Source organism: Xenopus laevis, chromosome 4L (assembly GCF_017654675.1).
Source record: "Xenopus laevis strain J_2021 chromosome 4L, Xenopus_laevis_v10.1, whole genome shotgun sequence".
Taxonomy (NCBI): domain Eukaryota; kingdom Metazoa; phylum Chordata; class Amphibia; order Anura; family Pipidae; genus Xenopus; species Xenopus laevis.
The window spans coordinates 144,571,532-144,579,294 of NC_054377.1; positions in this window are offsets into that span (position 1 = coordinate 144,571,532).

The window sequence follows — 7,763 nt, forward strand, 5'->3', positions numbered from 1 at the left end:
ATAACCTGGGGTTTCCAGATAATGGATCTTTCCATAATTTGGGTCTTCATACCTTAAAGGGGTGGTTCACCTTTCAAATAACTTTTCGTATGTTATAGAAAGGCTAATTTTAAGCAACTTTTCAACTGGACTTCATAATTTATTTTTAATAGTTTTTTAATTATTTGCCGTTTTCTTCTGACTCTTTCCAGCTTTTAAACAGGGGGTCACTGACCCCATCTAACAACAAATGCTCTGTAAAGCTACAATTGTACTGTTATTGCTACTTTTAATTACTCACCCCTTTATTCTGGTCCTCTTCGCTCAAATTCTGGGATCTTGTTCAAATCAGGGCATGGTTGCTGGGTTAATTTGGATCCTAGCAACCAGATTGCTTAAAGAGCAAATTGGAGAGCTGTTAAAGTGGACCTGTCACCCAGACACATAAATCTGTATAATAAAAGTCCTTTTCAAATTAAACATGAAATCCAATTTCTATTTTTTATTTAAGCATTCATAGCTGTTGTAAACTCATTTAAAAATCTCAGCTGTCAATCAAATATTGTCTGCCCCTCCTCTATGCCTTAGGCAGACAATTACTTTCACTTTCCATTCAGCACTTCCTACATGTCACTGCTCTCCCCTCATTCCCCCGTTCTCTTTACCATTTAATTGTGTAACCAGGACATGGGGATGGACATCAGGTCCCCCATTCTGGTGCACAAACAAGATTTTAAGATGAGACAAGACTTGTCTTAATAACAGTGTCCACAATATGGCTGCTGCCTGCTTGTTATAATTATGAATTCCCAGACTGAAGGAAAAAAGATTCAAATAATTTATATTGTGTAATTAAAGTTCATTTTCCTTGACTAATCTGATAAAATAGGATTTTGAATATTTTTTTTGGGTGACGGGTCCCCTTTAAATAAAAAAATAAATAATGCAAAAATCAAAAATAATGAAAAGCAATTGCAAATTGTCTCAAAACATCACTCTCTACATCATACTGAAAGTTAACTCAAAGGTGAACAACCCCTTTAAGGCTACTAGAAAATCATATAAACATTAAATAAACCCAATAGGCTGGTTTTGCTTCCAATAAAGATTAATTATATCTTAGTTGGGATGAAGTTCAAGCTACTGTTTTATTATTATAGAGAAAAATTATTATAGAGAAAAAGGAAATCATTTTTAAAAATGTGGATTATTTGGATAAAATGGAGTTTATGGGAGACGGCCTTTCCCTAATTTTAGAGCTTTCTGGATAATGGGTTTTCGGATAATGGATCCCTTGCCTGCAATAGGTGGAACGGGGGGGGGTTACTGGGATCAAGCACAAGCTACTGTTTTATTATTATAGAGAAAAAGGAAATCATTTTCAAAAATTTGGATTTTTTTTGGATAAAATTTAGTCTATGGGAGACAGCCTTTCTGTAATTGGGAGCTTTCTGGATAACTGGTTTCTAGATAATACATCCCAAACTTACTAGAAAATCATGTAAACATTAAATAAATCCAATAGGCTGGTTTTGCTTCCAATAAGGATTAATTATATCTTAGTTGGGATCAAGTACAAGCTACTGTTTTATTATTACACAGAAAAAGGTAATCATTTTTAAAAATGTGGATTTGGATAAAATGGAGTTTATGGGAGACGGCCTTGCCCTAATTTTAGAGCTTTCTGGATAATGGGTTTCCGGATAATGGATCCCTTGCCTGCAATAGGTGGAACGGGGGGGGGGGTTACTGGGATTCAGCCTTTAGTCAGTGATTCTCTGTTACTCAACAGTGTGTGTAAAAACACTCCTGTATTGGGCAATGGGGTGAAGACTGCGCTCTGTCCAAAACGGTGGGAAAGAAAGCTGCACCAAAGTTCAATCTATGGATCCATTTGTCCACATAAAATTCAAAAGAAAATAGGGAATGAAAGGTGCGCTGGGGATACCTGTAGAGAGAGGGAGACACAGCCTATCTAGTGTAGTATCCTTTGTACACTTTAGCGGATATTAAATAATCAGATCTACTCACATTCGTGGAATGATCATATCGCAAAAGAGATCTGATCGCATATGTCTACAGTGTGAAGTTAGTTTGCGGCTGGCGTGTCCGGTCGGTTTTTTCGCCTGTTGAGTAAGGGTGCCGGATAGTGTAGTACAGCTAACAGAGAGGTCGTTTTAAGCCGATAATGCGCTTACCTCGAGTGTATGTACAAATGGCTTATAGAACGCTATCTGGATCGTATTCAGATCGACCTCTGCAGGGTTGGATGGGCGGCACTTGCTGGGGTTTTTTATCCGATCACGGCCCGATGTCTAAGTTCTGGCAATGATATGTTCTCCTCCAGTAGACGCTGCTCTGGTGTTTCCCGCAGTTTCACAAGTCGGCGTTCTCCTCCATGCGGTCTTCAGTCTCGCCTAGGGATACTGTCGGCGCTGCTTTCCACTTCTCCACTGGATATTTTAGCTCAAGGGGGTTTGTTTCGAAATAAATTTACGGCAATATCTTTTGCCTTTAAAGAATTTATTATAGTCAAGTATTTTTAACAGTACAATGCCCAACGCGTTTCGTATACAATTATACTCCCAACGCGTTTCGTATACAATTATACTACCCAACGCGTTTCGTATACAATTATACTGTATTGGGGCACCCTATTAAAGAGGTAGTCGACGTTCACAAAACATATCTTTTTAAATAGTATAGCACAAATACTTTTGCCCCTACAGGATTATGGGACCTATAGTTTTTCCGTTTTCCATAGTGGACAGTACAGACTCTCTGGAAAACTACAAGTCCCAGAATCCATCACTTCACAATGGAAAAAGTTGAGGGAGAGGATACGACACTGAGCCTTAAAGGGGTGGGGGAACTGGCCCCAGTGCGCATAGAGAGCAGGGCCGGATTTGCATCCGTGGCACGGTCCGAGGCCTCGTGGTACTAGAGCCGCTGCCAGCACGCAACTCCCGTGGTCTTAGTGCCCGCCATCCGAGGCTTTGCCATTCTAGCGCCTGCAGTCCAAGGACGGGCGGTCATAGTGCCCGCCGTCCGAGGCCCCACCGTCCTAGCTCCCGTCTTCTGAGGACCCGCCGTTGTAACGCCCGCTGTCCAGGGCCCTGCCGTCCTAGTGCCCTTTGGCCTTGCTCTCGACGTCCTAGTGCCTGCTGTCTAGGGTTGCCACCTTTATGTCTGGCTGAGACCGGGGGGGGGGGGTCCGTGACGTCAGGGGGCGGAGATCAGCGATTGGCCGATCGCCGAGTCAATCAAGGGAATCCCGCCCGGTTTTCCTTATTTAGAAAACCGGGCAGGAAGTATAGACCCGGGCAGCCCCTCAAAATACCGGGCTGTCCTGGTCAAAACCAGACAGGTGGCAACCTTACTGCTGTCCGAGGCTCCGCCTTCGTAGCGCCCGCCGTCCGAGGCCTTGCGGTCCTATCGCTGCTGCCAGCACGCAAACCCCCTCCCCAGCTAGTGCAAAGCAGGAATGCTGGGCTCCTAATGCGGCTGGGCGGCATGCTGCCCCTGAAACTTTGCCGCCATAGACCCAGGTCTTGATAGAGAGACTATGACGGTTTGCTTTCCCTGGGATAAGTTCTTGCTAAATGAGCACTAAGGAGTGCCCAGGGGAACTGTAAATGTAAAAGCCATTTCCCATAGACTATCTTAAAAACAATTAAAAAAACTATAAAAAAAGGCCAATTGAAAAGTTGCTAAGAATTGGCCATTCTATAATATACTAAAAGTTAAATTTTAAGGTGAACCACCCCTTTAAAAGTATGGAGATCCAAATTACAGAAATATCCCCCTTATCCAGAAAACCCCAGGCCTGAACATATATAAAGATTATTAGAATTCAATTCACATGGACGTTACCTGGGGACACAGTATTCCACAAAACAATGAATACTCAGCCTGTAGCATCAGCTTCTATGACAGACAAACATCATTTTCTGCTGGATAATTTCTTACGACCCCTAAGCTTAGCAGCCGCTCAAAGCCCACTGAGCATGTGCAGTGCCACTGACACTAAAGACGGCTCGATCCAAGATGGGGGAACTGCTGGGGCAACTTTGAAGGCCTGGATCATTCCTGTTTCACCTGAAATCCCACGGAAACACCTGTTCTCTTACTAAGATAATAAGAACAAACCAAACAGAAAAATCCATGTCAAAACATTTTTTTTTATTTTATTATATGAAAAGTAATGACATCAAGTTAAATGCAAAATGTGTGCAATAATGGCAAACGGAAATAAAAGGGGGGTGGAAAAGAAATGCGAATTTGCCCTCACTGCACTACAGTACTTGCTAGCATACCTGAGCACCAAACAGTACACACCATGTTACACTGCTTTCAATAAAAAAGTTGCACATTATTTTTCTTTATCGTTTTTAAAAGGGGACGGGCACAGCAGTGGGGGGGAAGAAAAAAAAACAGCAACTTGTATAAGAATCGGAGAGATATATGAATATACAGTTTCTGTACACTTATACTGGTCTAGTGCAGATAGAATAATGAAAGCAAACATCCGATTGGCTACTCTGAGTTTACTCTAACAGAGCCAATCATCTGGCAGGGATCCCTTGCAATTTTGACTTTTCAGGGGTTAATATTGTAAGGCGAGTGGCTGGCAGCCCCAAAACATTAATATAACCAGGTTTAGAAATCAGCTTGGTGATCCCATAAACGTAACGCGCCTCCATTTAATCAGATTTTTCGTTATAGAAAGGCATATTGCTGTATTCTGGGGGTCCTTGTCACCATGGTAACCCATTTTTGTTTCCCGAGCTATAAGCTAAGAATATACTTTGTTATTTTCCTGCAGTTTCTTAAAGGGGAACTCTGCAAAAACATAAGCTTTTTGAAAAGTAAACACAATTTCAAGCAACTTTGCAACATACATCAATTAAAAAATATGCAGACTTTTCATGATTTTAAATGGTTTCCGACAGTTCCCTAAGCCTAGCCCCCTGCACTTCTGCTGATCTGTCTGACTACTTTGCTGAGCTGTCTGACTACTGTTACTTTACCAGTGCAATGCATTGTGGGTTATGTAGTTCCTGCATGCTGTCTGTAAGCTGTGGAGTGGTTGTTACAATTCATAACATCAGTGTTTAGTCCCTCCTTCCCTGCCGGGATTTCAAATGATGCAGAAAGAGAAATGTTAAACAGCTGGATTTCAGCATAGAATTTCAGCATAGAAAATGGCATTTATTCATACTTTTTGATGAAACATGTAACTGTGATGGATATATTAGGGGTTTCTGTGTTATGGGGTCTCTTTATCAAATTATGGTTAGGAAGCCGGATTTCCCCATTAAAGGGGGTGGTTCATCTTTAAGGTAACGTTTAGAATGTTATAGAATGGCCAATTCTAAGCAACTTTTAAATTGGTTTTCATTATATTTTTTATTGTTTTATAGTTATGTCTTTTTATTCCTACTCTTTGCAGCTTTCAAATGGGCGTCGCTGACCCCTTCTAAAAAAAACAAATGCTCTGTAAGGCTACAAATGTATTGTTATAGCTACTTGGTATTCCTCATCTTTCTATTCAGCCCCTCTCCTATTAATATTCCAGTCTCTTACTTAAATCAATGCATGGTTGCTAGGGGAATTTGCACCCTAGCAACCAGATTGCTTAAAATGAAAATTGTAGAGATGCTGAATAAAAAGCTCAAAAACCAGTCCCTATTTTGACAGCTCAAACCGCAGTCCCTTGTTTGTACTGGAAAGTCCCTTTTTTCTCTGCACTGAACAGCCATGAAAAAGAAACAAAATTTCTAACTCAATTGGTTTTTGGCAGAGAGCCCAGAACAGCCACAGCAGGAGATAAGGTACATTTGTAACAATTTTGAGATAAACAAATAAGTAATTGTAACAATATAAGATAACAGGTCCATTGGGAGAAGTTAGAGCCACAGCTTAAAGGGCAATTCATCCTTCATTAGCAAAACTAAAACTAAAAAAACAGAAATATGTTCAAACTTTCAAAACCTGCCAAATTTTGTAAAGTGAACATGGTAATTAGGGGTGTGGCTACTCCCTCTTTTAATTTCCAAAATGTTCGGAGGTATGCAAAAACCTAAATAAAAAACAATTGCAAATTGTCTCAGAATATAACTCTCTACATCATACTAAAAGATCCTTTAAAGTGAACAACCCCTTTAAGTCAACAGGAATAGGCAATAGGTGATAATAGGCTTCTTGGTTCTTAGGATAATGGCCTCCACTACAGGCGGTTTTCCTTTTTCAATCATATTAATGACAGGAGGTCACACACTTGTGTAGCAGGATGAGAGCAGGGCAGTGTACGTTCCAAATACTGTATACATTATTAGCTTTGTGCCACTTCTTATAATAATATGGAGTTGAGTGCATTGGCCAATCAGGTACTGGATTCCAACTTAGGAACTCGGTTGTCGTGGACCACTGTCGGCTGTAGTCAAGTGGCATTTTGATCATAGTAACTTGTGGCAGCAACAAGGGTCTCCCTTGGTCCTTAAAGGAATTGTTCAGTGTAGAATTAAAACTGTGTACATAAATAAGCTGTGCAAAATAAAAAATGCTAGTTAGGCAAAAATGTAATGTATAAAGGCTGGAGTGACTGGATGTGTAACATAATAGCCAGAACACTACTTCCTGCTTTTCAGCTCTCTTGGTTTCCACTGATTGGTTACCAGGCAGTAACCAATCAGTGACTTGAGGGGGGAGCACATGGTACATAACTATTGCTTTTGAATCTGAGCTGAATGCTGAGGATCCATTGCAAACTCACTGAACAGTAATGTCCCATGTGGTCCCCTTTAAGTCACTGACTAACTCCAAGAGTTAGAGAGCTGAAAAGCAGGAAGTAATGTTCTGGCTATTATGTTACACATCCAGTCACTCCAGCCTTTATACATTACATTTTTGCCTAACTAACTATTTTTTATTTTGCACAGCCTATCTATTTACCCAGTTTTTATTTTTATACTGAACTGCTCCTTTAAGAGTATAATGTACTTACACCACAAGGCCATAAAGAAGACTGTAGAGCAAAAATTCTTGAACAGCCAATCAATATTTATAAATGAACAGAAGCAGATTAATGAATTATGAATTTTGCGGCCAATATCAAACTGTATATGACGTTAGCGCCCCCCATTTATCCAACTGTTGCTTGTTAAAGGGGTTGTTCACCTTTGAGTTAACTTTTAGTATGATGTAGAGAGGAATATTCTGAGACAAATTGCAATTGTTTTATTCTTTGTGGTTCTTAGTTATTTAGCTTTAAACTCAGCAGCTCTCCAGTTTGCAATTTCACCATTCTGTTGCTAGGGTTCAAATTCCCCTAGCAACCATGCATTGATTTGAATAAGAGACTGGAATATGAATTGGAGAGGCCTGAATAGAAAGAGGAGTAATAAAAAATAATACATTTGTAGCCTTACAGAAGTATTTGTTTTATACATAGGGTCAGTGATCCCCTATTTGAAAGCAGGAGAGAGTGAAAAGAAGAAATAATTAAACGAATATCGAAGATCAATTGAAAAGTTGCTTAGAATTGCCCATTCAATAACATACTAAAAAAATTAACTTAAAGGTCAACCACCCCTTTAAAGAAAGATGCACATCCTTGCCCGTTATTTTGAACCTGATCATTAGATATCTGCATATTTTTCAGCTGGATATTGCTCATGAATCCCATCAGGAAAGCTAAAAAAACAAAAAAAACCCACATCTACCCAAAAAAAACAGCCAATAAAACCTCTATGTTTGGTCTTGAGCTTTTATCGACCCCTGTC